The 26,394-nt window shown below is 53.2% G+C and overlaps 22 non-coding genes across 22 annotated transcripts; 14 read left to right on the forward strand and 8 right to left on the reverse strand.

The window, feature by feature from the left end:
- Window positions 1-259: 259 nt before the first annotated feature.
- TRNAL-UAA (transfer RNA leucine (anticodon UAA)) lies at window positions 260-342 on the reverse strand. The gene has a single exon. It is a non-coding gene; the product is annotated as a tRNA-Leu (tRNA).
- Window positions 343-1,276: 934 nt separating this feature from the next.
- On the forward strand, window positions 1,277-1,348 carry TRNAE-CUC (transfer RNA glutamic acid (anticodon CUC)). Its single transcript has one exon. It is a non-coding gene; the product is annotated as a tRNA-Glu (tRNA).
- A 1,093-nt stretch (window positions 1,349-2,441) lies between these two features.
- TRNAL-UAA (transfer RNA leucine (anticodon UAA)) lies at window positions 2,442-2,533 on the reverse strand. Its single transcript has one exon. It is a non-coding gene; the product is annotated as a tRNA-Leu (tRNA).
- Window positions 2,534-12,460: 9,927 nt separating this feature from the next.
- On the forward strand, window positions 12,461-12,532 carry TRNAE-UUC (transfer RNA glutamic acid (anticodon UUC)). The gene has a single exon. It is a non-coding gene; the product is annotated as a tRNA-Glu (tRNA).
- Window positions 12,533-13,150: 618 nt separating this feature from the next.
- TRNAE-CUC (transfer RNA glutamic acid (anticodon CUC)) lies at window positions 13,151-13,222 on the forward strand. Its single transcript has one exon. It is a non-coding gene; the product is annotated as a tRNA-Glu (tRNA).
- Window positions 13,223-14,304: 1,082 nt separating this feature from the next.
- On the reverse strand, window positions 14,305-14,387 carry TRNAL-UAA (transfer RNA leucine (anticodon UAA)). The gene has a single exon. It is a non-coding gene; the product is annotated as a tRNA-Leu (tRNA).
- A 243-nt stretch (window positions 14,388-14,630) lies between these two features.
- Window positions 14,631-14,702, forward strand: TRNAE-UUC (transfer RNA glutamic acid (anticodon UUC)). Its single transcript has one exon. It is a non-coding gene; the product is annotated as a tRNA-Glu (tRNA).
- Window positions 14,703-15,320: 618 nt separating this feature from the next.
- On the forward strand, window positions 15,321-15,392 carry TRNAE-CUC (transfer RNA glutamic acid (anticodon CUC)). The gene has a single exon. It is a non-coding gene; the product is annotated as a tRNA-Glu (tRNA).
- Window positions 15,393-16,474: 1,082 nt separating this feature from the next.
- On the reverse strand, window positions 16,475-16,557 carry TRNAL-UAA (transfer RNA leucine (anticodon UAA)). Its single transcript has one exon. It is a non-coding gene; the product is annotated as a tRNA-Leu (tRNA).
- A 933-nt stretch (window positions 16,558-17,490) lies between these two features.
- Window positions 17,491-17,562, forward strand: TRNAE-CUC (transfer RNA glutamic acid (anticodon CUC)). The gene has a single exon. It is a non-coding gene; the product is annotated as a tRNA-Glu (tRNA).
- Window positions 17,563-18,656: 1,094 nt separating this feature from the next.
- Window positions 18,657-18,739, reverse strand: TRNAL-UAA (transfer RNA leucine (anticodon UAA)). The gene has a single exon. It is a non-coding gene; the product is annotated as a tRNA-Leu (tRNA).
- Window positions 18,740-18,982: 243 nt separating this feature from the next.
- On the forward strand, window positions 18,983-19,054 carry TRNAE-UUC (transfer RNA glutamic acid (anticodon UUC)). The gene has a single exon. It is a non-coding gene; the product is annotated as a tRNA-Glu (tRNA).
- Window positions 19,055-19,672: 618 nt separating this feature from the next.
- TRNAE-CUC (transfer RNA glutamic acid (anticodon CUC)) lies at window positions 19,673-19,744 on the forward strand. Its single transcript has one exon. It is a non-coding gene; the product is annotated as a tRNA-Glu (tRNA).
- A 1,082-nt stretch (window positions 19,745-20,826) lies between these two features.
- TRNAL-UAA (transfer RNA leucine (anticodon UAA)) lies at window positions 20,827-20,909 on the reverse strand. The gene has a single exon. It is a non-coding gene; the product is annotated as a tRNA-Leu (tRNA).
- Window positions 20,910-21,152: 243 nt separating this feature from the next.
- Window positions 21,153-21,224, forward strand: TRNAE-UUC (transfer RNA glutamic acid (anticodon UUC)). Its single transcript has one exon. It is a non-coding gene; the product is annotated as a tRNA-Glu (tRNA).
- Window positions 21,225-21,842: 618 nt separating this feature from the next.
- TRNAE-CUC (transfer RNA glutamic acid (anticodon CUC)) lies at window positions 21,843-21,914 on the forward strand. Its single transcript has one exon. It is a non-coding gene; the product is annotated as a tRNA-Glu (tRNA).
- Window positions 21,915-22,996: 1,082 nt separating this feature from the next.
- TRNAL-UAA (transfer RNA leucine (anticodon UAA)) lies at window positions 22,997-23,079 on the reverse strand. The gene has a single exon. It is a non-coding gene; the product is annotated as a tRNA-Leu (tRNA).
- A 243-nt stretch (window positions 23,080-23,322) lies between these two features.
- TRNAE-UUC (transfer RNA glutamic acid (anticodon UUC)) lies at window positions 23,323-23,394 on the forward strand. The gene has a single exon. It is a non-coding gene; the product is annotated as a tRNA-Glu (tRNA).
- Window positions 23,395-24,012: 618 nt separating this feature from the next.
- TRNAE-CUC (transfer RNA glutamic acid (anticodon CUC)) lies at window positions 24,013-24,084 on the forward strand. Its single transcript has one exon. It is a non-coding gene; the product is annotated as a tRNA-Glu (tRNA).
- A 1,082-nt stretch (window positions 24,085-25,166) lies between these two features.
- TRNAL-UAA (transfer RNA leucine (anticodon UAA)) lies at window positions 25,167-25,249 on the reverse strand. The gene has a single exon. It is a non-coding gene; the product is annotated as a tRNA-Leu (tRNA).
- A 243-nt stretch (window positions 25,250-25,492) lies between these two features.
- Window positions 25,493-25,564, forward strand: TRNAE-UUC (transfer RNA glutamic acid (anticodon UUC)). Its single transcript has one exon. It is a non-coding gene; the product is annotated as a tRNA-Glu (tRNA).
- Window positions 25,565-26,182: 618 nt separating this feature from the next.
- On the forward strand, window positions 26,183-26,254 carry TRNAE-CUC (transfer RNA glutamic acid (anticodon CUC)). Its single transcript has one exon. It is a non-coding gene; the product is annotated as a tRNA-Glu (tRNA).
- The last annotated feature ends 140 nt before the right edge of the window (window positions 26,255-26,394 follow it).

Consider the following 26,394-nt stretch of genomic DNA (forward strand, 5'->3'; position numbering starts at 1 on the left):
TTGCCCAGGAAGCAATCAGTTTCTCCTACTCCCTATAGTGGAAAAAGACATAGGAGGTGTATTTCTCTAGGCAGGGGCTCTGTGTAGATGGCACTTCATTGCTCTGGGAAGCATCCATGCTGGTGGAAGAGTAGCAGCAGACTCCACACCTGAGGCTTGAATGGGGACCGTTGGGGAGGGGCAGTGGGAGGCCGAGGAGGGCGGAGGAAAATGCTTTTCAAAAGCATCTGCACGTTCCTACAAACCTGCTGAAAACCCATACCAGGAATGGGGCTCGAGCCCATGCGGACAAACGTCCATTGGATCTTAAGTCCAACGCCTTAACCACTCGGCCACCCTGGTGAGACCCAAGGATTTACTTTCTTCAACTCCCTTTTTATGCTTGCTGCTGTAGCACCAGCTGTCCAGCAAGAGGTGATTGCAGAGTTAAAAGGCTTTTGCAGGAGGTTAAAAGTAATTGCTTATAACAAACACACTGTGTGACACCTAACTTTCTCCCACTCGGACCTTACCGTTAATTTTTATATTGGAGTTAGCTTAGTCACAATAAGGGGGTGAGCAAGGCAGGCACACTAGAGCATCTACTCCCTGGTGGTCTAGTGGCTAGGATTCGGCGCTTTCACCGCCGCGGCCCGGGTTCGATTCCCGGTCAGTTGAAGATCCCTCTAAAGCATAGATTGCTTAATTTGTCTGTGTATCTTTTTTAAAAGAAGGTCTTTAAAAAGGCACCCCTCCCAATAGATGAAAGCGGAGGAATGGGGCTTGTTCTCCTGTGCCCCAGGTTGCTTTGCCCCCATTGACCTAAGCCACCTTTGTGCGCACGCAGTCCCCCACCCAGTCAGGTGCTCTATGTTGGCGTGAAGTGCAGTACCAGCTCAACAGAAAGGTAAATTGCTGGAAAACCCTGCTGTGATGCATACATCTACTTTGGAGCACTCTTCTCCTTTGCACTCTTGAATCGCTTAAGCGCAATGTATTCTTCCAGCAAGCTGAATAACGAGATAGGTGAGAGAAGGTGTACCAGCTGTCTGTGCGCCATCAGCAGCCACTAGGTGTCCCTCTTGTGTTTTCCCGGGGATCCTGATTGTGCAGGAATTCATCGGTTCAGTAGCAAGGGGGAGAGGATGGCCTGTGCCTGGAAGTGACAGGCAGTCTGGTGGCATCATGAGGATTAAGTTCCGATTCATATTTGCTGTAGAATAAAATATGTTTTCAGCCCCCATGAGCTTTGTCACTCGGAGAGCAGTGTATGAACTTTTGCTGCACGGCTCTGGGCTCCCTGGTGGTCTAGTGGTTAGGATTCGGCGCTCTCACCGCCGCGGCCCGGGTTCGATTCCCGGTCAGGGAAAAGTCCCTCTTCTGACCTTGAAAGCTTTTCCTTCCCGTAGGTCAGGGCTTCTCAAAATGAAGTTGCTTTTCTGACTCACAATTTGCCTAGCATGACGCAGTATCGCTCAAAATATGATTTTCGCAAGGTTCCTTTAGAGCTGCTTCCCATGGTGGGAGGCAAGGCTCTTGAGCAAGTGAGATCCTGTATTCCGAGGCGCGCTTCCTTTTGTAGGCTTCTGACCCCATGGCCTGTGGCAGGTAGTCCTCCTTTGACTGGGCCGCAGGCTTTGTCTCCAAATGGCGTCCTGGACCCACTGCAACCCACCTGTTTGCTAAAACGGAAGTCTGCCTCTGGGTAAGAAAAAGCTGAGCTGCACGTACGGAAAGCGGCAGAGGCCAGAGGCGGGGAGGGTGTGGCAAGGGCTGCCTGATTTGCATAGTGACCTGTTGCATCTTGGGAATGTACAGGCTTTGGAGCTTAACAGGTACTGCAGGTGTCTGCCTGGCCTGAGAGATGCCTGTCTGGTGCTCCCCTCAGGACACACAGGCCTTCCATTCGAGCATGGAGGGTGAGGGACATGGGTCACCCTCATATACAGGGGTGTGGGCATGGGCAGGATAGGTTGTGGGGGACTCGTCAGGGCATTGCCCGTTTGGAAGCCCGTTCGGAAGGCGAGAGGAGGCGGGGCAGGAAACTCTGCTCAATTTCTTTCCCAGAGGCCTGTGGAGAACCCTTTGCACGTTTGAGCCAGCCGGGCCTGCATCAGCAGATCCTGCTCCACTGGGAAGGGAGAGCCTGTAGGCGTAAATCAAAAAAAGGGGAGAAATCTGCAAATTCTAGTGGCAGACCCATGTTGCCCAGGAAGCAATCAGTTTCTCCTGCTCCCTATAGTGGAAAAAGACATAGGAGGTGTATTTCTCTAGGCAGGGGCTCTGTGTAGATGGCACTTCATTGCTCTGGGAAGCATCCATGCTGGTAGAAGAGTAGCAGCAGACTCCACACCTGAGGCTTGAATGGGGACCGTTGGGGAGGGGCAGTGGGAGGCCGAGGAGGGCGGAGGAAAATGCTTTTCAAAAGCATCTGCACGTTCCTACAAACCTGCTGAAAACCCATACCAGGAAGGGGGCTCGAACCCATGCGGACAAACGTCCATTGGATCTTAAGTCCAACGCCTTAACCACTCGGCCACTGTTAGACCTGGCACCTTGGCGTGAGTCTCCCTTCCACTTTTTGCTGATGTGCCTCCGATGTTTTGCTGGTTTTCCGATACTCAGGGCACTGCGCCACGGCTGATCCGTGCCGCAGTGCAAGTGCTCCCTACTGTAACCTGTACATACGATTGGTATCCATGATTGGTGCATTGGATTTACTGTTAGTCCCTAGTAAAGCGCACGAGAGAGTGCCGGGGCTTGTAGATGCCAATACTGCTGGTGGGCCTGCAGCGCTGGTTGCGCCACCCACCAAAGCAGCCGTAAAAGATGTGTCTGGGAACTGCGACCGCAGAACCCGCGTGCGGTCTCGTACTGTCACGCTAGCTGGGCAAGTGTCCCCACTTGCCCGCACCGACCCTTCCCTTAACTGCATATTAGTCACCCCTATGGTAGGCCTGCGGGCAGGGTGCGTTGTAGGTGTAAGGTAGGACAAGCCCTGATGTGCGTGGCATGTCCTGGTAGTGACTTACAACGAAGACCGTATTTCACTACTGAAGGCTACCTGCTCCATTAGGCCAGACTGAGCTGCGAGGATTATTACGACCTATAATCCCCGCAGGCTCAAGGAGCATGGTAGTGAGTCATGTTTAGTATGCCTGAACTCAGGATGATGAGATATTTCTTGTAGACAAGTTTATTTCAATATCCTGGGTTTGCAAATGCTACTTTTAGAAAGTTAGCATTTGCTTGCCTAACCATTTCAGTTGCCTCTGCCAGTATGTGTATCCGACTGTCTGGGATGTGTGAGTGACAGGGCTGGAGGGATGACAGGTGGTGAATGCGCAGATTACACCTTAGTGGGAGGTAGGAGTGCCTCTTGACTCGAACTGTCACTGTGCTCGGCCACCACAATGCTGGCTCCACCCTCCTGGGGAGCGGCGGATGACTCTGCCGGCACCTGGCCCAGGAAGGGCGAAGCCCCCATCAACAAGGTACTCTGGCCACCCCTGTCAGGACAATGCTGGCTCCACCTCCTGTGGGGCGTCTGATGCGCCTGCCCCTCACACTGAAAGCAGGAGCCGGAGTACACCCGCCGGGGTACTCCAGAACTGAGAGTGGCTATGCAAAGGCCCCCCTGGCCTGCGAGAACAAAGGAATTGGCCTATAAAAGACGGAGCCCTGCTCCTTGAAAATTAGATCCAGTTTGGGCCACAGAACGACTCTGCCCTACGAGAAGGACCGCAAGAAGACAAGGAAGGGTGCTGACTCTTGCCTGTGTCTGGTGCCTTGCTGCGGAAGGAGAGGAAGACAAAAAGACTACGAAAAGACTTTTGTGCTACTTTGTGCCAAACTCTGCCGAGAGATCTCCAAGGGCTTGGAATTGAACTTGCCCCCTGACCAGCGTCCCAGGACCAGTGGATGCTAACCCCCTTGGAAGAAAGCGACTGCGGGTGCTGACCATCGCCGCAGCACCGACAAAGAGGAAGCTCCTCTAAGGCATCCACACCCTCCCGACCACCGTGACCGGGGCCCAAAGCAACAGCGGAAGCACAGTGAGGACCAGCCGCCGCTGGCCCGAACATCGTGACCACAACTGCGCTGGGAGCCCGAGAGCAAAGTAAAGGAGGGCCCGTCCGGTCCGAGCTATCGAGGCGACTGCATAGCGAGCCGTCCCTCACCTGCAAGGACAGACCATTGCCCTACGAGAATCCACAAGGTCGGTTGCCTGCCCGACAGCCCAGCTGTGAGCCCACAGCTGCATCGACATTTGGCTGGGTACGTCCTGCACTTGGGGACCGTACTGCCACTTGTCACCGCCGCACAGCCGCCGTCTCCAAGGGCGGAGCAGACGACGAAGAGAGGACCGTGCCGCCACAGAGCACCGCTGCCCCGGACGACCAGTGACCTGCTCGGCCGAAGAGCCGCAACGATCAGCGACACCGGGAAGGCAACGCGACGTGGGACAGATCCCCTGGAAGCCGCTGGCTCCACAAAGAACTTTGTTTAACGCCGGCCTACGGGCCTCCCAAGAACTACGATAAGAACTGTGGTAACCTAAAGCTAATATCCTGCAACCGTATCCATAAAGTTATTGACTGTATTCACAAGCCTGCGTAAAGTCTATATAAAGAGATATATTTTTACAAGAATACAGTCTGGTCTCGTTGTGTGGTGGGTTGGTTGTGAAGGTGTACTGTTGCAAGTGTTTAACCCTATGTGCCCCAAAGATTAGCCTACGACTGCTTAAGCCACACTACCTAGAGGGTAAGCAGAGGTTGTCTGGAAGGTAACCCTCAGCCCTGACGAGGAAGAGAGAGTCCCTGCTTGTCGCTAGTGTTGCACTGCGCCAACTAGAGCCTCCCCCTTCCTACATTGGACGCAGCGGTGAGGATTTTCGAATTTACACTTGCGATAGTTATACCTGAGCTTCTGACCGCTACACAAGGATTACGGTACAGTTACTAAACCACAGACTTTGCCTTTTGAAAGAAGATTCCGAGTGCCGAAACCATGCCGGGCACAAAGAGCCTGGATGGAGCGGAGTCCACGACCTCCGAGGTCTTGGAGATAGAATGGGACGCCGCGAAGCTGGACAAATACTCAAAGATGGAGCTGAAGTTTTTTTGTAGGAAACTAAAGGTTCCGCACGCTGGTTGCAAAAACAAGCCGGAGCTCTACAAGGCCCTGGAAGCCTGGGTGGAGTCCAGAAAGACCCCGGGAGAGCAAGACGTCCTCGCCGAGCAGAATGCAACAGAGGAGCAGAATGCACTTGGGGATCTGATCGATCTCGAGCGACAAGACAGCGAGCACAGCTTGGGTAAAGGCCTGTCGCCAGAGGAGCTGGCGGACAGGAAGGAAACCCGGAATCACGAAAGGAAATTGGCAGAATTGAAAATCCAGCTGGAGCTGGAAACAAAAAGAATGGCGCTGGAAGAACGAAAGCACCAAATGAATTACGAAATCAAGATGAGGGAGATGAGTCTCAAGGAGAGAGACTTGGATCGTCCTCCCTCTGGTGGCAGCACATCGCCAGTGCAGGTAGAGTCAAGAGTGCATATCCCGAAGGACGTAGTCAAGGAGTTCTTTAAGGGGGATGACATAGGACAATGGTTTAGGGCATATGAGGTAGCCATGTCCTCCCACCGGGTCCCTGAAAAGGATTGGGGAGCGGGGTTGTGGGGAAGGTTCCTTAGCGAAGGGAGAGATACCTTGCTAGATTTGCCCGTTGAGAATCAGAGGTCCTATACCCACATGAAAGAAGCTTTGTTGAACAGGTACGGGCTTACCCCTGAGATGTATAGACAGAAGTTTAGGGGATGTACTAAGCGGCCTGGGAATACGTATGTGGAATATGTGACTTACTTTTGCAGAGCACTGGATGGTTGGGTGAAAGGTAACAAAGTGAATGATTTTCAAGGTCTCTTTGATTTAATTGCATGGGAGCACTTGTCTGATCACTGTTTTCCTGAGTTACGCCAACATCTGATCGATAGCAAGCTGTCCAACCCGAGGAAGCTTGCTGAGGAGGCGGACCGCTGGCTCAGCACCAGGGTCCACAAGGGTCCCGTGGGAGATTCCGCCAAGAGTGGGCAGGGTCCCCAGCAGAAGAGTGGGGGGGACAAAGGGGGAAAACAGAAAGGGTTCCAAAAAGGCCCCCAAAGTAGTTCCCAAGGGAATCCGCAGCAGGGTTCTCAGCCTCCCCCACCCCCAAAGCAGAATGGGGCCCCGACAGGTAAACCTGTTCCAAAGGGGCCCTTCAATTGTTTCAAATGTGGCGAGCCTGGGCACATATCCAGTGACCCCAAGTGTCGCCTATTTGGAAAACCCGCACCCACTGGTGCTCCGCCCCGACAGGTGACTAGCGTTCACCTGGGAGAAGAAATGATGGTCCCGGGGGGTGGAGATCCCGTTCACATGACCCTGGTCTCGTTAGGAGACAGCGAGATGATCCCTACGAACTACCTGCCCTCTAACACTAAAAAATATGGGCAGGTGGTGATCATCAATGGTAAGGGAGCCGAGGCTCTTAGAGACACAGGAGCCAGTGTGACTGCAGTGAGGCAGCACCTGGTGTCTCAAGAGCAGGTTGTACCCCATGCCTACTGTAGGGTTATCAATGCTGATAATTCCGAGAGCCAGTGTCCGATGGCTCAAGTTCCCTTCGAGTGGGGGGGGGTCTCTGGTACTCTGCAGGTCTGTGTGAGAAAAACCATGCCTGTTGACTGTTTGCTAGGGAACGACTTGGAGCACTCCCCTTGGGAAAAGGTGGAGAAAACGACTCACCTGCGGATGGTGGGTCTGCCTGACTGGGCGTGCGTGACCACACGGTCGATGGCAGCCAGTAAGGGTGATCGAGAGGTCCTGGGGCCTGATGGAGAGGCCCAGGAACCGGCCTTAGGGAGAAGGCGCAGGGGGCGCGGGAAACCGGCCCCGGAAGTTCCTACGGTCCAGGAGGAGGCAGACCTTGAGGGGGATGCCCTGGAGCCTACAGGGGAACAGATCGCTGAACTGGGGGACCTGCCTGAGCTGACCCATTGGCAGCAAGAAGGAGGACCCTCCAGGGAGGAAATCTGCAGGGAGCAGAAAGAATGCCCTTCTCTCGTAGGTATGCGGCAGCAGGCTGCAGACCAGGCCAATGGTGTTCAGGCCAAAACACATTACGTGTACTGGGAGAACGACCTCCTGTATTCGGAGCCTAAGGCTGCTGAACCTGGGTCAGCCCGTGTGCTGGTGGTACCCCAGAAGTTCAGAGCCTTCCTACTGGGTCTGGCTCATGATGTGCCTTTAGCAGGACATTTGGGGATGGACAAGACCTATGACAGGCTTGTCACCCACTTTTACTGGCCCCAGATGCACAAGAGTTCCGATACGTATTGCAGAACCTGTCCAACTTGCCAGGCAAGTGGGAAGACGGGAGGGAAGAACAAGGCTCCCCTCCAACCCTTCCCTGTGGTCGGTACGCCATTCCAGCGAGTGGGTATTGACATCGTTGGGCCTCTGGACCCCAAGACAGCCATGGGCAACAGGTTCATCCTGGTCTTGGTGGACCATGCCACCCGGTACCCTGAAGCCATACCTCTGAGGACAGTGACGGCTCCCGTGGTGGGGCGTGCACTGATGGGAATTTTCTCACGAGTAGGATTCCCCCTAGAGGTAGTGAGCGACAGGGGGACCAATTTCATATCGAAGTATATGAAGTCCCTTTGGCAAGAGTGTGGCGTAACGTACAAGTTCACCACACCCTACCATCCCCAAGGTAACGGGTTGGTTGAAAGATTCAACCGAACCCTCAAAGGCATGATCATGGGCCTGGAAGGTCCGATGAGGCGTAAGTGGGACGTCCTCTTACCATGCCTACTGTTTGCATATCGCGAGGTACCACAGAAGTCCCTAGGGTTCAGCCCCTTTGAACTGCTGTACGGCCACCCCGTGAGAGGACCACTGAGTTTGGTAAAGGAAGGCTGGGAGCAATCTCCCAGGAAACCTCCCCAGAATGTATATAGCTACATGCTGGCCTTCAGAAACCAAACCAGGCGCTTCAGACAACTTGCCGAGGCAAATCTGGAAGCGAGCCAGGAGGAAATGAAGCGGTGGTACGATCAGAATGCCACTCTGGTCGAGCTTCAGCCTGGACAAGAGGTGTATGTCTTAGCCCCGGTGGAGCCCTGTGCCCTTCAAGATAAGTGGACAGGACCATTCGAGGTTGTGGAGCGGAAGAGCCCCGTGACATACTTGGTGGACATGAAAACGGCCAGGAACCCTTTGCGGGTCCTACATGTCAACCGCCTCAAGCCCCACTTGCGAAGGTCCGAAGTGGGCATGTTGTTGGCAACCGATGACGGAATGGAAGAGGAGTCAGAGCCTCTACCGGACCTCTTGGTGGCCTGTGAGAAGGATGGGTCAGTGGATGGAGTTAACCTCTCACCCTCCCTGACCGCCGAACAACAGGAGGATTGCCGCCAGTTGCTGGGGCAGTTTCCAGACCTGTTTTCCCTGGTTCCGAGTGTCACAGATTGGTGCGTCCATGATGTGGACACTGGAGACAGCTTACCGGTGAAGCATAAGGCTTACCGGGTGACTGACAGGGTACGGGCCTGCATCAAGGAGGAGGTCTCCAAGATGCTTGCCCTCGGGGTGGTTGAGTCTTCCAGCAGTCCTTGGTCCAGCCCCGTGGTCTTGGTACCGAAGGCTGCTGCGCCGGGAGCCACACCCGAACTCCGGTTCTGTGTGGACTACAGAGGACTCAATTCAGTCACGAAGACTGACGCGCACCCCATCCCCAGAGCTGACGAGCTCATTGATCGGCTGGGGGCTGCCCGGTTTCTCAGCACGTTTGATTTGACGTCTGGGTACTGGCAGATCGCCTTGACCGAGGGGGCAAAGGAGAGGTCGGCATTCTCTACACCAGATGGGCATTTCCAGTTCCGGGTTATGCCATTTGGAATGAAGAATGCCCCTGCCACCTTTCAGAGATTGGTCAACCAGGTGTTGGCTGGACTGGACGAGTTCAGTGCCGCCTACCTGGATGACATCGCGGTGTTCAGCGGCACCTGGCCCGAACACCTGCGACACCTCTGGGAAGTGTTGATGGCCCTGCGCAGAGCAGGCCTCACAATCAAGGCAAGCAAGTGCCAGATTGGGCAGGGTTCGGTGGTGTACTTGGGACACCAAGTTGGGAGTGGCAAGGTAGCCCCCTTGCAGCCCAAAATCGAAACCATCCTGGCTTGGGAACCCCCCAAGACCCAGACTGCAGTGAGAGCCTTCCTGGGGCTCACTGGGTATTACAGGAGGTTTGTTAAGGGCTATGGCACGATCGTGACCCCCTTGACAGAGCTGACTTCGAAAAAGCAGCCCAGGAATGTGATTTGGACTGACACCTGTCAGAAAGCTTTCGACACCCTGAAGACTGCCATGTGCACGGCGCCCGTGCTCCTGGCCCCTGATTTCTCCAAAGAGTTCATTGTGCAAACAGACGCTTCAGAGCATGGTGTAGGGGCTGTTCTTTCACAGATGACTGAGGAGGGCTTTGACCAACCCGTAGCCTTCATAAGTCGGAGGTTACTTCCACGGGAAAGTAGGTGGAGTGCAATAGAGCGTGAAGCATTTGCTGTGGTCTGGGCGCTGAAGAAGCTAAGACCCTACTTGTTTGGGTCTCACTTCCGAGTTCAGACGGACCACAGGCCCCTCAGATGGTTGATGCAAATGAGGGGTGAGAACCCGAAACTGTTGAGGTGGTCCATTTCTCTACAGAGTATGGACTTTACGGTGGAACACCGCCCTGGCACCGATCACGCCAACGCTGACGGTCTGTCCAGATTTTTCCGCCTTAGTGATGTGGAACTCCCTGGGGAAGGGTAGTTCCCCCCACATTTCAGCTGGAGGGGACACATGTTAGACCTGGCACCTTGGCGTGAGTCTCCCTTCCACTTTTTGCTGATGTGCCTCCGATGTTTTGCTGGTTTTCCGATACTCAGGGCACTGCGCCACGGCTGATCCGTGCCGCAGTGCAAGTGCTCCCTACTGTAACCTGTACATACGATTGGTATCCATGATTGGTGCATTGGATTTACTGTTAGTCCCTAGTAAAGCGCACGAGAGAGTGCCGGGGCTTGTAGATGCCAATACTGCTGGTGGGCCTGCAGCGCTGGTTGCGCCACCCACCAAAGCAGCCGTAAAAGATGTGTCTGGGAACTGCGACCGCAGAACCCGCGTGCGGTCTCGTACTGTCACGCTAGCTGGGCAAGTGTCCCCACTTGCCCGCACCGACCCTTCCCTTAACTGCATATTAGTCACCCCTATGGTAGGCCTGCGGGCAGGGTGCGTTGTAGGTGTAAGGTAGGACAAGCCCTGATGTGCGTGGCATGTCCTGGTAGTGACTTACAACGAAGACCGTATTTCACTACTGAAGGCTACCTGCTCCATTAGGCCAGACTGAGCTGCGAGGATTATTACGACCTATAATCCCCGCAGGCTCAAGGAGCATGGTAGTGAGTCATGTTTAGTATGCCTGAACTCAGGATGATGAGATATTTCTTGTAGACAAGTTTATTTCAATATCCTGGGTTTGCAAATGCTACTTTTAGAAAGTTAGCATTTGCTTGCCTAACCATTTCAGTTGCCTCTGCCAGTATGTGTATCCGACTGTCTGGGATGTGTGAGTGACAGGGCTGGAGGGATGACAGGTGGTGAATGCGCAGATTACACCTTAGTGGGAGGTAGGAGTGCCTCTTGACTCGAACTGTCACTGTGCTCGGCCACCACAATGCTGGCTCCACCCTCCTGGGGAGCGGCGGATGACTCTGCCGGCACCTGGCCCAGGAAGGGCGAAGCCCCCATCAACAAGGTACTCTGGCCACCCCTGTCAGGACAATGCTGGCTCCACCTCCTGTGGGGCGTCTGATGCGCCTGCCCCTCACACTGAAAGCAGGAGCCGGAGTACACCCGCCGGGGTACTCCAGAACTGAGAGTGGCTATGCAAAGGCCCCCCTGGCCTGCGAGAACAAAGGAATTGGCCTATAAAAGACGGAGCCCTGCTCCTTGAAAATTAGATCCAGTTTGGGCCACAGAACGACTCTGCCCTACGAGAAGGACCGCGAGAAGACAAGGAAGGGTGCTGACTCTTGCCTGTGTCTGGTGCCTTGCTGCGGAAGGAGAGGAAGACAAAAAGACTACGAAAAGACTTTTGTGCTACTTTGTGCCAAACTCTGCCGAGAGATCTCCAAGGGCTTGGAATTGAACTTGCCCCCTGACCAGCGTCCCAGGACCAGTGGATGCTAACCCCCTTGGAAGAAAGCGACTGCGGGTGCTGACCATCGCCACAGCACCGACAAAGAGGAAGCTCCTCTAAGGCATCCACACCCTCCCGACCACCGTGACCGGGGCCCAAAGCAACAGCGGAAGCACAGTGAGGACCAGCCGCCGCTGGCCCGAACATCGTGACCACAACTGCGCTGGGAGCCCGAGAGCAAAGTAAAGGAGGGCCCGTCCGGTCCGAGCTATCGAGGCGACTGCATAGCGAGCCGTCCCTCACCTGCAAGGACAGACCATTGCCCTACGAGAATCCACAAGGTCGGTAGCCTGCCCGACAGCCCAGCTGTGAGCCCACAGCTGCATCGACATTTGGCTGGGTACGTCCTGCACTTGGGGACCGTACTGCCACTTGTCACCGCCGCACAGCCGCCGTCTCCAAGGGCGGAGCAGACGACGAAGAGAGGACCGTGCCGCCACAGAGCACCGCTGCCCCGGACGACCAGTGACCTGCTCGGCCGAAGAGCCGCAACGATCAGCGACACCGGGAAGGCAACGCGACGTGGGACAGATCCCCTGGAAGCCGCTGGCTCCACAAAGAACTTTGTTTAACGCCGGCCTACGGGCCTCCCAAGAACTACGATAAGAACTGTGGAAACCTAAAGCTAATATCCTGCAACCGTATCCATAAAGTTATTGACTGTATTCACAAGCCTGCGTAAAGTCTATATAAAGAGATATATTTTTACAAGAATACAGTCTGGTCTCGTTGTGTGGTGGGTTGGTTGTGAAGGTGTACTGTTGCAAGTGTTTAACCCTATGTGCCCCAAAGATTAGCCTACGACTGCTTAAGCCACACTACCTAGAGGGTAAGCAGAGGTTGTCTGGAAGGTAACCCTCAGCCCTGACGAGGAAGAGAGAGTCCCTGCTTGTCGCTAGTGTTGCACTGCGCCAACTAGAGCCTCCCCCTTCCTACAGCCACCCTGGTGAGACCCAAGGATTTACTTTCTTCAACTACCTTTTTATGCTTGCTGCTGTAGCACCAGCTGTCCAGCAAGAGGTGATTGCAGAGTTAAAAGGCTTTTGCAGGAGGTTAAAAGTAATTGCTTATAACAAACACACTGTGTGACACCTAACTTTCTCCCACTCGGACTTTACCGTTAATTTTTATATTGGAGTTAGCTTAGTCACAATAAGGGGGTGAGCAAGGCAGGCACACTAGAGCATCTACTCCCTGGTGGTCTAGTGGCTAGGATTCGGCGCTTTCACCGCCGCGGCCCGGGTTCGATTCCCGGTCAGGGAAGATCCCTCTAAAGCATAGATTGCTTAATTTGTCTGTGTATCTTTTTTAAAAGAAGGTCTTTAAAAAGGCACCCCTCCCAATAGATGAAAGCGGAGGAATGGGGCTTGTTCTCCTGTGCCCCAGGTTGCTTTGCCCCCATTGACCTAAGCCACCTTTGTGCGCACGCAGTCCCCCACCCAGTCAGGTGCTCTATGTTGGCGTGAAGTGCAGTACCAGCTCAACAGAAAGGTAAATTGCTGGAAAACCCTGCTGTGATGCATACATCTACTTTGGAGCACTCTTCTCCTTTGCACTCTTGAATCGCTTAAGCGCAATGTATTCTTCCAGCAAGCTGAATAACGAGATAGGTGAGAGAAGGTGTACCAGCTGTCTGTGCGCCATCAGCAGCCACTAGGTGTCCCTCTTGTGTTTTCCCGGGGATCCTGATTGTGCAGGAATTCATCGGTTCAGTAGCAAGGGGGAGAGGATGGCCTGTGCCTGGAAGTGACAGGCAGTCTGGTGGCATCATGAGGATTAAGTTCCGATTCATATTTGCTGTAGAATAAAATATGTTTTCAGCCCCCATGAGCTTTGTCACTCGGAGAGCAGTGTATGAACTTTTGCTGCACGGCTCTGGGCTCCCTGGTGGTCTAGTGGTTAGGATTCAGCGCTCTCACCGCCGCGGCCCGGGTTCGATTCCCAGTCAGGGAAAAGTCCCTCTTCTGACCTTGAAAGCTTTTCCTTCCCGTAGGTCAGGGCGTCTCAAAATGAAGTTGCTTTTCTGACTCACAATTTGCCTAGCATGACGCAGTATCGCTCAAAATATGATTTTCGCAAGGTTCCTTTAGAGCTGCTTCCCATGGTGGGAGGCAAGGCTCTTGAGCAAGTGAGATCCTGTATTCCGAGGCGCGCTTCCTTTTGTAGGCTTCTGACCCCATGGCCTGTGGCAGGTAGTCCTCCTTTGACTGGGCCGCAGGCTTTGTCTCCAAATGGCGTCCTGGACCCACTGCAACCCACCTGTTTGCTAAAACGGAAGTCTGCCTCTGGGTAAGAAAAAGCTGAGCTGCACGTACGGAAAGTGGCAGAGGCCAGAGGCGGGGAGGGTGTGGCAAGGGCTGCCTGATTTGCATAGTGACCTGTTGCATCTTGGGAATGTACAGGCTTTGGAGCTTAACAGGTACTGCAGGTGTCTGCCTGGCCTGAGAGATGCCTGTCTGGTGCTCCCCTCAGGACAAACAGGCCTTCCATTCGAGCATGGAGGGTGAGGGACATGGGTCACCCTCATATACAGGGGTGTGGGCATGGGCAGGATAGGTTGTGGGGGACCCGTCAGGGCATTGCCCGTTCGGAAGGCGAGAGGAGGCGGGGCAGGAAACTCTGCTCAATTTCTTTCCCAGAGGCCTGTGGAGAACCCTTTGCACGTTTGAGCCAGCCGGGCCTGCATCAGCAGATCCTGCTCCACTGGGAAGGGAGAGCCTGTAGGCGTAAATCAAAAAAAGGGGAGAAATCTGCAAATTCTAGCGGCAGACCCATGCTGCCCAGGAAGCAATCAGTTTCTCCTACTCCCTATAGTGGAAAAAGACATAGGAGGTGTATTTCTCTAGGCAGGGGCTCTGTGTAGATGGCACTTCATTGCTCTGGGAAGCATCCATGCTGGTGGAAGAGTAGCAGCAGACTCCACACCTGAGGCTTGAATGGGGACCGTTGGGGAGGGGCAGTGGGAGGCCGAGGAGGGCGGAGGAAAATGCTTTTCAAAAGCATCTGCACGTTCCTACAAACCTGCTGAAAACCCATACCAGGAATGGGGCTCGAGCCCATGCGGACAAACGTCCATTGGATCTTAAGTCCAACGCCTTAACCACTCGGCCACCCTGGTGAGACCCAAGGATTTACTTTCTTCAACTCCCTTTTTATGCTTGCTGCTGTAGCACCAGCTGTCCAGCAAGAGGTGATTGCAGAGTTAAAAGGCTTTTGCAGGAGGTTAAAAGTAATTGCTTATAACAAACACACTGTGTGACACCTAACTTTCTGCCACTCGGACCTTACCGTTAATTTTTATATTGGAGTTAGCTTAGTCACAATAAGGGGGTGAGCAAGGCAGGCACACTAGAGCATCTACTCCCTGGTGGTCTAGTGGCTAGGATTCGGCGCTTTCACCGCCGCGGCCCGGGTTCGATTCCCGATCAGGGAAGATCCCTCTAAAGCATAGATTGCTTAATTTGTCTGTGTATCTTTTTTAAAAGAAGGTCTTTAAAAAGGCACCCCTCCCAATAGATGAAAGCGGAGGAATGGGGCTTGTTCTCCTGTGCCCCAGGTTGCTTTGCCCCCATTGACCTAAGCCACCTTTGTGCGCACGCAGTCCCCCACCCAGTCAGGTGCTCTATGTTGGCGTGAAGTGCAGTACCAGCTCAACAGAAAGGTAAATTGCTGGAAAACCCTGCTGTGATGCATACATCTACTTTGGAGCACTCTTCTCCTTTGCACTCTTGAATCGCTTAAGCGCAATGTATTCTTCCAGCAAGCTGAATAACGAGATAGGTGAGAGAAGGTGTACCAGCTGTCTGTGCGCCATCAGCAGCCACTAGGTGTCCCTCTTGTGTTTTCCCGGGGATCCTGATTGTGCAGGAATTCATCGGTTCAGTAGCAAGGGGGAGAGGATGGCCTGTGCCTGGAAGTGACAGGCAGTCTGGTGGCATCATGAGGATTAAGTTCCGATTCATATTTGCTGTAGAATAAAATATGTTTTCAGCCCCCATGAGCTTTGTCACTCGGAGAGCAGTGTATGAACTTTTGCTGCACGGCTCTGGGCTCCCTGGTGGTCTAGTGGTTAGGATTCAGCGCTCTCACCGCCGCGGCCCGGGTTCGATTCCCGGTCAGGGAAAAGTCCCTCTTCTGACCTTGAAAGCTTTTCCTTCCCGTAGGTCAGGGCGTCTCAAAATGAAGTTGCTTTTCTGACTCACAATTTGCCTAGCATGACGCAGTATCGCTCAAAATATGATTTTCGCAAGGTTCCTTTAGAGCTGCTTCCCATGGTGGGAGGCAAGGCTCTTGAGCAAGTGAGATCCTGTATTCCGAGGCGCGCTTCCTTTTGTAGGCTTCTGACCCCATGGCCTGTGGCAGGTAGTCCTCCTTTGACTGGGCCGCAGGCTTTGTCTCCAAATGGCGTCCTGGACCCACTGCAACCCACCTGTTTGCTAAAACGGAAGTCTGCCTCTGGGTAAGAAAAAGCTGAGCTGCACGTACGGAAAGTGGCAGAGGCCAGAGGCGGGGAGGGTGTGGCAAGGGCTGCCTGATTTGCATAGTGACCTGTTGCATCTTGGGAATGTACAGGCTTTGGAGCTTAACAGGTACTGCAGGTGTCTGCCTGGCCTGAGAGATGCCTGTCTGGTGCTCCCCTCAGGACAAACAGGCCTTCCATTCGAGCATGGAGGGTGAGGGACATGGGTCACCCTCATATACAGGGGTGTGGGCATGGGCAGGATAGGTTGTGGGGGACCCGTCAGGGCATTGCCCGTTCGGAAGGCGAGAGGAGGCGGGGCAGGAAACTCTGCTCAATTTCTTTCCCAGAGGCCTGTGGAGAACCCTTTGCACGTTTGAGCCAGCCGGGCCTGCATCAGCAGATCCTGCTCCACTGGGAAGGGAGAGCCTGTAGGCGTAAATCAAAAAAAGGGGAGAAATCTGCAAATTCTAGCGGCAGACCCATGCTGCCCAGGAAGCAATCAGTTTCTCCTACTCCCTATAGTGGAAAAAGACATAGGAGGTGTATTTCTCTAGGCAGGGGCTCTGTGTAGATGGCACTTCATTGCTCTGGGAAGCATCCATGCTGGTGGAAGAGTAGCAGCAGACTCCACACCTGAGGCTTGAATGGGGACCGTTGGGGAGGGGCAGTGGGAGGCCGAGGAGGGCGGAGGAAAATGCTTTTCAAAAGCATCTGCACGTTCCTACAAACCTGCTGAAAACCCATACCAGGAATGGGGCTCGAGCCCATGCGGACAAACGTCCATTGGATCTTAAGTCCAACGCCTTAACCACTCGGCCACCCTGGTGAGACCCAAGGATTTACTTTCTTCAACTCCCTTTTTATGCTTGCTGCTGTAGCACCAGCTGTCCAGCAAGAGGTGATTGCAGAGTTAAAAGGCTTTTGCAGGAGGTTAAAAGTAATTGCTTATAACAAACACACTGTGTGACACCTAACTTTCTGCCACTCGGACCTTACCGTTAATTTTTATATTGGAGTTAGCTTAGTCACAATAAGGGGGTGAGCAAGGCAGGCACACTAGAGCATCTACTCCCTGGTGGTCTAGTGGCTAGGATTCGTCGCTTTCACCGCCGCGGCCCGGGTTCGATTCCCGATCAGGGAAGATCCCTCTAAAGCATAGATTGCTTAATTTGTCTGTGTATCTTTTTTAAAAGAAGGTCTTTAAAAAGGCACCCCTCCCAATAGATGAAAGCGGAGGAATGGGGCTTGTTCTCCTGTGCCCCAGGTTGCTTTGCCCCCATTGACCTAAGCCACCTTTGTGCGCACGCAGTCCCCCACCCAGTCAGGTGCTCTATGTTGGCGTGAAGTGCAGTACCAGCTCAACAGAAAGGTAAATTGCTGGAAAACCCTGCTGTGATGCATACATCTACTTTGGAGCACTCTTCTCCTTTGCACTCTTGAATCGCTTAAGCGCAATGTATTCTTCCAGCAAGCTGAATAACGAGATAGGTGAGAGAAGGTGTACCAGCTGTCTGTGCGCCATCAGCAGCCACTAGGTGTCCCTCTTGTGTTTTCCCGGGGATCCTGATTGTGCAGGAATTCATCGGTTCAGTAGCAAGGGGGAGAGGATGGCCTGTGCCTGGAAGTGACAGGCAGTCTGGTGGCATCATGAGGATTAAGTTCCGATTCATATTTGCTGTAGAATAAAATATGTTTTCAGCCCCCATGAGCTTTGTCACTCGGAGAGCAGTGTATGAACTTTTGCTGCACGGCTCTGGGCTCCCTGGTGGTCTAGTGGTTAGGATTCGGCGCTCTCACCACCGCGGCCTGGGTTCGATTCCCGGTCAGGGAAAAGTCCCTCTTCTGACCTTGAAAGCTTTTCCTTCCCGTAGGTCAGGGCTTCTCAAAATGAAGTTGCTTTTCTGACTCACAATTTGCCTAGCATGACGCAGTATCGCTCAAAATATGATTTTCGCAAGGTTCCTTTAGAGCTGCTTCCCATGGTGGGAGGCAAGGCTCTTGAGCAAGTGAGATCCTGTATTCCGAGGCGCGCTTCCTTTTGTAGGCTTCTGACCCCATGGCCTGTGGCAGGTAGTCCTCCTTTGACTGGGCCGCAGGCTTTGTCTCCAAATGGCGTCCTGGACCCACTGCAACCCACCTGTTTGCTAAAACGGAAGTCTGCCTCTGGGTAAGAAAAAGCTGAGCTGCACGTACGGAAAGCGGCAGAGGCCAGAGGCGGGGAGGGTGTGGCAAGGGCTGCCTGATTTGCATAGTGACCTGTTGCATCTTGGGAATGTACAGGCTTTGGAGCTTAACAGGTACTGCAGGTATCTGCCTGGCCTGAGAGATGCCTGTCTGGTGCTCCCCTCAGGACACACAGGCCTTCCATTCGAGCATGGAGGGTGAGGGACATGGGTCACCCTCATATACAGGGGTGTGGGCATGGGCAGGATAGGTTGTGGGGGACCCGTCAGGGCATTGCCCGTTTGGAAGCCCGTTCGGAAGGCGAGAGGAGGCAGGGCAGGAAACTCTGCTCAATTTCTTTCCCAGAGGCCTGTGGAGAACCCTTTGCACGTTTGAGCCAGCCGGGCCTGCATCAGCAGGTCCTGCTCCACTGGGAAGGGAGAGCCTGTAGGCGTAAATCAAAAAAAGGGGAGAAATCTGCAAATTCTAGTGGCAGACCCATGTTGCCCAGGAAGCAATCAGTTTCTCCTGCTCCCTATAGTGGAAAAAGACATAGGAGGTGTATTTCTCTAGGCAGGGGCTCTGTGTAGATGGCACTTCATTGCTCTGGGAAGCATCCATGCTGGTAGAAGAGTAGCAGCAGACTCCACACCTGAGGCTTGAATGGGGACCGTTGGGGAGGGGCAGTGGGAGGCCGAGGAGGGCGGAGGAAAATGCTTTTCAAAAGCATCTGCACGTTCCTACAAACCTGCTGAAAACCCATACCAGGAAGGGGGCTCGAACACATGCGGACAAACGTCCATTGGATCTTAAGTCCAACGCCTTAACCACTCGGCCACCCTGGTGAGACCCAAGGATTTACTTTCTTCAACTACCTTTTTATGCTTGCTGCTGTAGCACCAGCTGTCCAGCAAGAGGTGATTGCAGAGTTAAAAGGCTTTTGCAGGAGGTTAAAAGTAATTGCTTATAACAAACACACTGTGTGACACCTAACTTTCTCCCACTCGGACTTTACCGTTAATTTTTATATTGGAGTTAGCTTAGTCACAATAAGGGGGTGAGCAAGGCAGGCACACTAGAGCATCTACTCCCTGGTGGTCTAGTGGCTAGGATTCGGCGCTTTCACCGCCGCGGCCCGGGTTCGATTCCCGGTCAGGGAAGATCCCTCTAAAGCATAGATTGCTTAATTTGTCTGTGTATCTTTTTTAAAAGAAGGTCTTTAAAAAGGCACCCCTCCCAATAGATGAAAGCGGAGGAATGGGGCTTGTTCTCCTGTGCCCCAGGTTGCTTTGCCCCCATTGACCTAAGCCACCTTTGTGCGCACGCAGTCCCCCACCCAGTCAGGTGCTCTATGTTGGCGTGAAGTGCAGTACCAGCTCAACAGAAAGGTAAATTGCTGGAAAACCCTGCTGTGATGCATACATCTACTTTGGAGCACTCTTCTCCTTTGCACTCTTGAATCGCTTAAGCGCAATGTATTCTTCCAGCAAGCTGAATAACGAGATAGGTGAGAGAAGGTGTACCAGCTGTCTGTGCGCCATCAGCAGCCACTAGGTGTCCCTCTTGTGTTTTCCCGGGGATCCTGATTGTGCAGGAATTCATCGGTTCAGTAGCAAGGGGGAGAGGATGGCCTGTGCCTGGAAGTGACAGGCAGTCTGGTGGCATCATGAGGATTAAGTTCCGATTCATATTTGCTGTAGAATAAAATATGTTTTCAGCCCCCATGAGCTTTGTCACTCGGAGAGCAGTGTATGAACTTTTGCTGCACGGCTCTGGGCTCCCTGGTGGTCTAGTGGTTAGGATTCAGCGCTCTCACTGCCGCGGCCCGGGTTCGATTCCCGGTCAGGGAAAAGTCCCTCTTCTGACCTTGAAAGCTTTTCCTTCCCGTAGGTCAGGGCGTCTCAAAATGAAGTTGCTTTTCTGACTCACAATTTGCCTAGCATGACGCAGTATCGCTCAAAATATGATTTTCGCAAGGTTCCTTTAGAGCTGCTTCCCATGGTGGGAGGCAAGGCTCTTGAGCAAGTGAGATCCTGTATTCCGAGGCGCGCTTCCTTTTGTAGGCTTCTGACCCCATGGCCTGTGGCAGGTAGTCCTCCTTTGACTGGGCCGCAGGCTTTGTCTCCAAATGGCGTCCTGGACCCACTGCAACCCACCTGTTTGCTAAAACGGAAGTCTGCCTCTGGGTAAGAAAAAGCTGAGCTGCACGTACGGAAAGCGGCAGAGGCCAGAGGCGGGGAGGGTGTGGCAAGGGCTGCCTGATTTGCATAGTGACCTGTCGCATCTTGGGAATGTACAGGCTTTGGAGCTTAACAGGTACTGCAGGTGTCTGCCTGGCCTGAGAGATGCCTGTCTGGTGCTCCCCTCAGGACACACAGGCCTTCCATTCGAGCATGGAGGGTGAGGGACATGGGTCACCCTCATATACAGGGGTGTGGGCATGGGCAGGATAGGTTGTGGGGGACCCGTCAGGGCATTGCCCGTTCGGAAGGCGAGAGGAGGCGGGGCAGGAAACTCTGCTCAATTTCTTTCCCAGAGGCCTGTGGAGAACCCTTTGCACGTTTGAGCCAGCCGGGCCTGCATCAGCAGATCCTGCTCCACTGGGAAGGGAGAGCCTGTAGGCGTAAATCAAAAAAATGGGAGAAATCTGCAAATTCTAGCGGCAGACCCATGTTGCCCAGGAAGCAATCAGTTTCTCCTACTCCCTATAGTGGAAAAAGACATAGGAGGTGTATTTCTCTAGGCAGGGGCTCTGTGTAGATGGCACTTCATTGCTCTGGGAAGCATCCATGCTGGTGGAAGAGTAGCAGCAGACTCCACACCTGAGGCTTGAATGGGGACCGTTGGGGAGGGGCAGTGGGAGGCCGAGGAGGGCGGAGGAAAATGCTTTTCAAAAGCATCTGCACGTTCCTACAAACCTGCTGAAAACCCATACCAGGAATGGGGCTCGAGCCCATGCGGACAAACGTCCATTGGATCTTAAGTCCAACGCCTTAACCACTCGGCCACCCTGGTGAGACCCAAGGATTTACTTTCTTCAACTCCCTTTTTATGCTTGCTGCTGTAGCACCAGCTGTCCAGCAAGAGGTGATTGCAGAGTTAAAAGGCTTTTGCAGGAGGTTAAAAGTAATTGCTTATAACAAACACACTGTGTGACACCTAACTTTCTCCCACTCGGACCTTACCGTTAATTTTTATATTGGAGTTAGCTTAGTCACAATAAGGGGGTGAGCAAGGCAGGCACACTAGAGCATCTACTCCCTGGTGGTCTAGTGGCTAGGATTCGGCGCTTTCACCGCCGCGGCCCGGGTTCGATTCCCGGTCAGGGAAGATCCCTCTAAAGCATAGATTGCTTAATTTGTCTGTGTATCTTTTTTAAAAGAAGGTCTTTAAAAAGGCACCCCTCCCAATAGATGAAAGCGGAGGAATGGGGCTTGTTCTCCTGTGCCCCAGGTTGCTTTGCCCCCATTGACCTAAGCCACCTTTGTGCGCACGCAGTCCCCCACCCAGTCAGGTGCTCTATGTTGGCGTGAAGTGCAGTACCAGCTCAACAGAAAGGTAAATTGCTGGAAAACCCTGCTGTGATGCATACATCTACTTTGGAGCACTCTTCTCCTTTGCACTCTTGAATCACTTAAGCGCAATGTATTCTTCCAGCAAGCTGAATAACGAGATAGGTGAGAGAAGGTGTACCAGCTGTCTGTGCGCCATCAGCAGCCACTAGGTGTCCCTCTTGTGTTTTCCCGGGGATCCTGATTGTGCAGGAATTCATCGGTTCAGTAGCAAGGGGGAGAGGATGGCCTGTGCCTGGAAGTGACAGGCAGTCTGGTGGCATCATGAGGATTAAGTTCCGATTCATATTTGCTGTAGAATAAAATATGTTTTCAGCCCCCATGAGCTTTGTCACTCGGAGAGCAGTGTATGAACTTTTGCTGCACGGCTCTGGGCTCCCTGGTGGTCTAGTGGTTAGGATTCGGCGCTCTCACCGCCGCGGCCTGGGTTCGATTCCCGGTCAGGGAAAAGTCCCTCTTCTGACCTTGAAAGCTTTTCCTTCCCGTAGGTCAGGGCTTCTCAAAATGAAGTTGCTTTTCTGACTCACAATTTGCCTAGCATGACGCAGTATCGCTCAAAATATGATTTTCGCAAGGTTCCTTTAGAGCTGCTTCCCATGGTGGGAGGCAAGGCTCTTGAGCAAGTGAGATCCTGTATTCCGAGGCGCGCTTCCTTTTGTAGGCTTCTGACCCCATGGCCTGTGGCAGGTAGTCCTCCTTTGACTGGGCCGCAGGCTTTGTCTCCAAATGGCGTCCTGGACCCACTGCAACCCACCTGTTTGCTAAAACGGAAGTCTGCCTCTGGGTAAGAAAAAGCTGAGCTGCACGTACGGAAAGCGGCAGAGGCCAGAGGCGGGGAGGGTGTGGCAAGGGCTGCCTGATTTGCATAGTGACCTGTTGCATCTTGGGAATGTACAGGCTTTGGAGCTTAACAGGTACTGCAGGTGTCTGCCTGGCCTGAGAGATGCCTGTCTGGTGCTCCCCTCAGGACACACAGGCCTTCCATTCGAGCATGGAGGGTGAGGGACATGGGTCACCCTCATATACAGGGGTGTGGGCATGGGCAGGATAGGTTGTGGGGGACCCGTCAGGGCATTGCCCGTTCGGAAGGCGAGAGGAGGCGGGGCAGGAAACTCTGCTCAATTTCTTTCCCAGAGGCCTGTGGAGAACCCTTTGCACGTTTGAGCCAGCCGGGCCTGCATCAGCAGATCCTGCTCCACTGGGAAGGGAGAGCCTGTAGGCGTAAATCAAAAAAAGGGGAGAAATCTGCAAATTCTAGCGGCAGACCCATGTTGCCCAGGAAGCAATCAGTTTCTCCTACTCCCTATAGTGGAAAAAGACATAGGAGGTGTATTTCTCTAGGCAGGGGCTCTGTGTAGATGGCACTTCATTGCTCTGGGAAGCATCCATGCTGGTGGAAGAGTAGCAGCAGACTCCACACCTGAGGCTTGAATGGGGACCGTTGGGGAGGGGCAGTGGGAGGCCGAGGAGGGCGGAGGAAAATGCTTTTCAAAAGCATCTGCACGTTCCTACAAACCTGCTGAAAACCCATACCAGGAATGGGGCTCGAGCCCATGCGGACAAACGTCCATTGGATCTTAAGTCCAACGCCTTAACCACTCGGCCACCCTGGTGAGACCCAAGGATTTACTTTCTTCAACTCCCTTTTTATGCTTGCTGCTGTAGCACCAGCTGTCCAGCAAGAGGTGATTGCAGAGTTAAAAGGCTTTTGCAGGAGGTTAAAAGTAATTGCTTATAACAAACACACTGTGTGACACCTAACTTTCTCCCACTCGGACCTTACCGTTAATTTTTATATTGGAGTTAGCTTAGTCACAATAAGGGGGTGAGCAAGGCAGGCACACTAGAGCATCTACTCCCTGGTGGTCTAGTGGCTAGGATTCGGCGCTTTCACCGCCGCGGCCCGGGTTCGATTCCCGGTCAGGGAAGATCCCTCTAAAGCATAGATTGCTTAATTTGTCTGTGTATCTTTTTTAAAAGAAGGTCTTTAAAAAGGCACCCCTCCCAATAGATGAAAGCGGAGGAATGGGGCTTGTTCTCCTGTGCCCCAGGTTGCTTTGCCCCCATTGACCTAAGCCACCTTTGTGCGCACGCAGTCCCCCACCCAGTCAGGTGCTCTATGTTGGCGTGAAGTGCAGTACCAGCTCAACAGAAAGGTAAATTGCTGGAAAACCCTGCTGTGATGCATACATCTACTTTGGAGCACTCTTCTCCTTTGCACTCTTGAATCGCTTAAGCGCAATGTATTCTTCCAGCAAGCTGAATAACGAGATAGGTGAGAGAAGGTGTACCAGCTGTCTGTGCGCCATCAGCAGCCACTAGGTGTCCCTCTTGTGTTTTCCCGGGGATCCTGATTGTGCAGGAATTCATCGGTTCAGTAGCAAGGGGGAGAGGATGGCCTGTGCCTGGAAGTGACAGGCAGTCTGGTGGCATCATGAGGATTAAGTTCCGATTCATATTTGCTGTAGAATAAAATATGTTTTCAGCCCCCATGAGCTTTGTCACTCGGAGAGCAGTGTATGAACTTTTGCTGCACGGCTCTGGGCTCCCTGGTGGTCTAGTGGTTAGGATTCGGCGCTCTCACCGCCGCGGCCTGGGTTCGATTCCCGGTCAGGGAAAAGTCCCTCTTCTGACCTTGAAAGCTTTTCCTTCCCGTAGGTCAGGGCTTCTCAAAATGAAGTTGCTTTTCTGACTCACAATTTGCCTAGCATGACGCAGTATCGCTCAAAATATGATTTTCGCAAGGTTCCTTTAGAGCTGCTTCCCATGGTGGGAGGCAAGGCTCTTGAGCAAGTGAGATCCTGTATTCCGAGGCGCGCTTCCTTTTGTAGGCTTCTGACCCCATGGCCTGTGGCAGGTAGTCCTCCTTTGACTGGGCCGCAGGCTTTGTCTCCAAATGGCGTCCTGGACCCACTGCAACCCACCTGTTTGCTAAAACGGAAGTCTGCCTCTGGGTAAGAAAAAGCTGAGCTGCACGTACGGAAAGCGGCAGAGGCCAGAGGCGGGGAGGGTGTGGCAAGGGCTGCCTGATTTGCATAGTGACCTGTTGCATCTTGGGAATGTACAGGCTTTGGAGCTTAACAGGTACTGCAGGTGTCTGCCTGGCCTGAGAGATGCCTGTCTGGTGCTCCCCTCAGGACACACAGGCCTTCCATTCGAGCATGAAGGGTGAGGGACATGGGTCACCCTCATATACAGGGGTGTGGGCATGGGCAGGATAGGTTGTGGGGGACCCGTCAGGGCATTGCCCGTTCGGAAGGCGAGAGGAGGCGGGGCAGGAAACTCTGCTCAATTTCTTTCCCAGAGGCCTGTGGAGAACCCTTTGCACGTTTGAGCCAGCCGGGCCTGCATCAGCAGATCCTGCTCCACTGGGAAGGGAGAGCCTGTAGGCGTAAATCAAAAAAAGGGGAGAAATCTGCAAATTCTAGCGGCAGACCCATGTTGCCCAGGAAGCAATCAGTTTCTCCTACTCCCTATAGTGGAAAAAGACATAGGAGGTGTATTTCTCTAGGCAGGGGCTCTGTGTAGATGGCACTTCATTGCTCTGGGAAGCATCCATGCTGGTGGAAGAGTAGCAGCAGACTCCACACCTGAGGCTTGAATGGGGACCGTTGGGGAGGGGCAGTGGGAGGCCGAGGAGGGCGGAGGAAAATGCTTTTCAAAAGCATCTGCACGTTCCTACAAACCTGCTGAAAACCCATACCAGGAATGGGGCTCGAGCCCATGCGGACAAACGTCCATTGGATCTTAAGTCCAACGCCTTAACCACTCGGCCACCCTGGTGAGACCCAAGGATTTACTTTCTTCAACTCCCTTTTTATGCTTGCTGCTGTAGCACCAGCTGTCCAGCAAGAGGTGATTGCAGAGTTAAAAGGCTTTTGCAGGAGGTTAAAAGTAATTGCTTATAACAAACACACTGTGTGACACCTAACTTTCTCCCACTCGGACCTTACCGTTAATTTTTATATTGGAGTTAGCTTAGTCACAATAAGGGGGTGAGCAAGGCAGGCACACTAGAGCATCTACTCCCTGGTGGTCTAGTGGCTAGGATTCGGCGCTTTCACCGCCGCGGCCCGGGTTCGATTCCCGGTCAGGGAAGATCCCTCTAAAGCATAGATTGCTTAATTTGTCTGTGTATCTTTTTTAAAAGAAGGTCTTTAAAAAGGCACCCCTCCCAATAGATGAAAGCGGAGGAATGGGGCTTGTTCTCCTGTGCCCCAGGTTGCTTTGCCCCCATTGACCTAAGCCACCTTTGTGCGCACGCAGTCCCCCACCCAGTCAGGTGCTCTATGTTGGCGTGAAGTGCAGTACCAGCTCAACAGAAAGGTAAATTGCTGGAAAACCCTGCTGTGATGCATACATCTACTTTGGAGCACTCTTCTCCTTTGCACTCTTGAATCGCTTAAGCGCAATGTATTCTTCCAGCAAGCTGAATAACGAGATAGGTGAGAGAAGGTGTACCAGCTGTCTGTGCGCCATCAGCAGCCACTAGGTGTCCCTCTTGTGTTTTCCCGGGGATCCTGATTGTGCAGGAATTCATCGGTTCAGTAGCAAGGGGGAGAGGATGGCCTGTGCCTGGAAGTGACAGGCAGTCTGGTGGCATCATGAGGATTAAGTTCCGATTCATATTTGCTGTAGAATAAAATATGTTTTCAGCCCCCATGAGCTTTGTCACTCGGAGAGCAGTGTATGAACTTTTGCTGCACGGCTCTGGGCTCCCTGGTGGTCTAGTGGTTAGGATTCGGCGCTCTCACCGCCGCGGCCTGGGTTCGATTCCCGGTCAGGGAAAAGTCCCTCTTCTGACCTTGAAAGCTTTTCCTTCCCGTAGGTCAGGGCTTCTCAAAATGAAGTTGCTTTTCTGACTCACAATTTGCCTAGCATGACGCAGTATCGCTCAAAATATGATTTTCGCAAGGTTCCTTTAGAGC

This window comes from Lissotriton vulgaris, chromosome 4_1 (genome assembly GCF_964263255.1).
Source record: "Lissotriton vulgaris chromosome 4_1, aLisVul1.2, whole genome shotgun sequence".
NCBI classification, from domain to species: Eukaryota; Metazoa; Chordata; class Amphibia; order Caudata; family Salamandridae; genus Lissotriton; species Lissotriton vulgaris.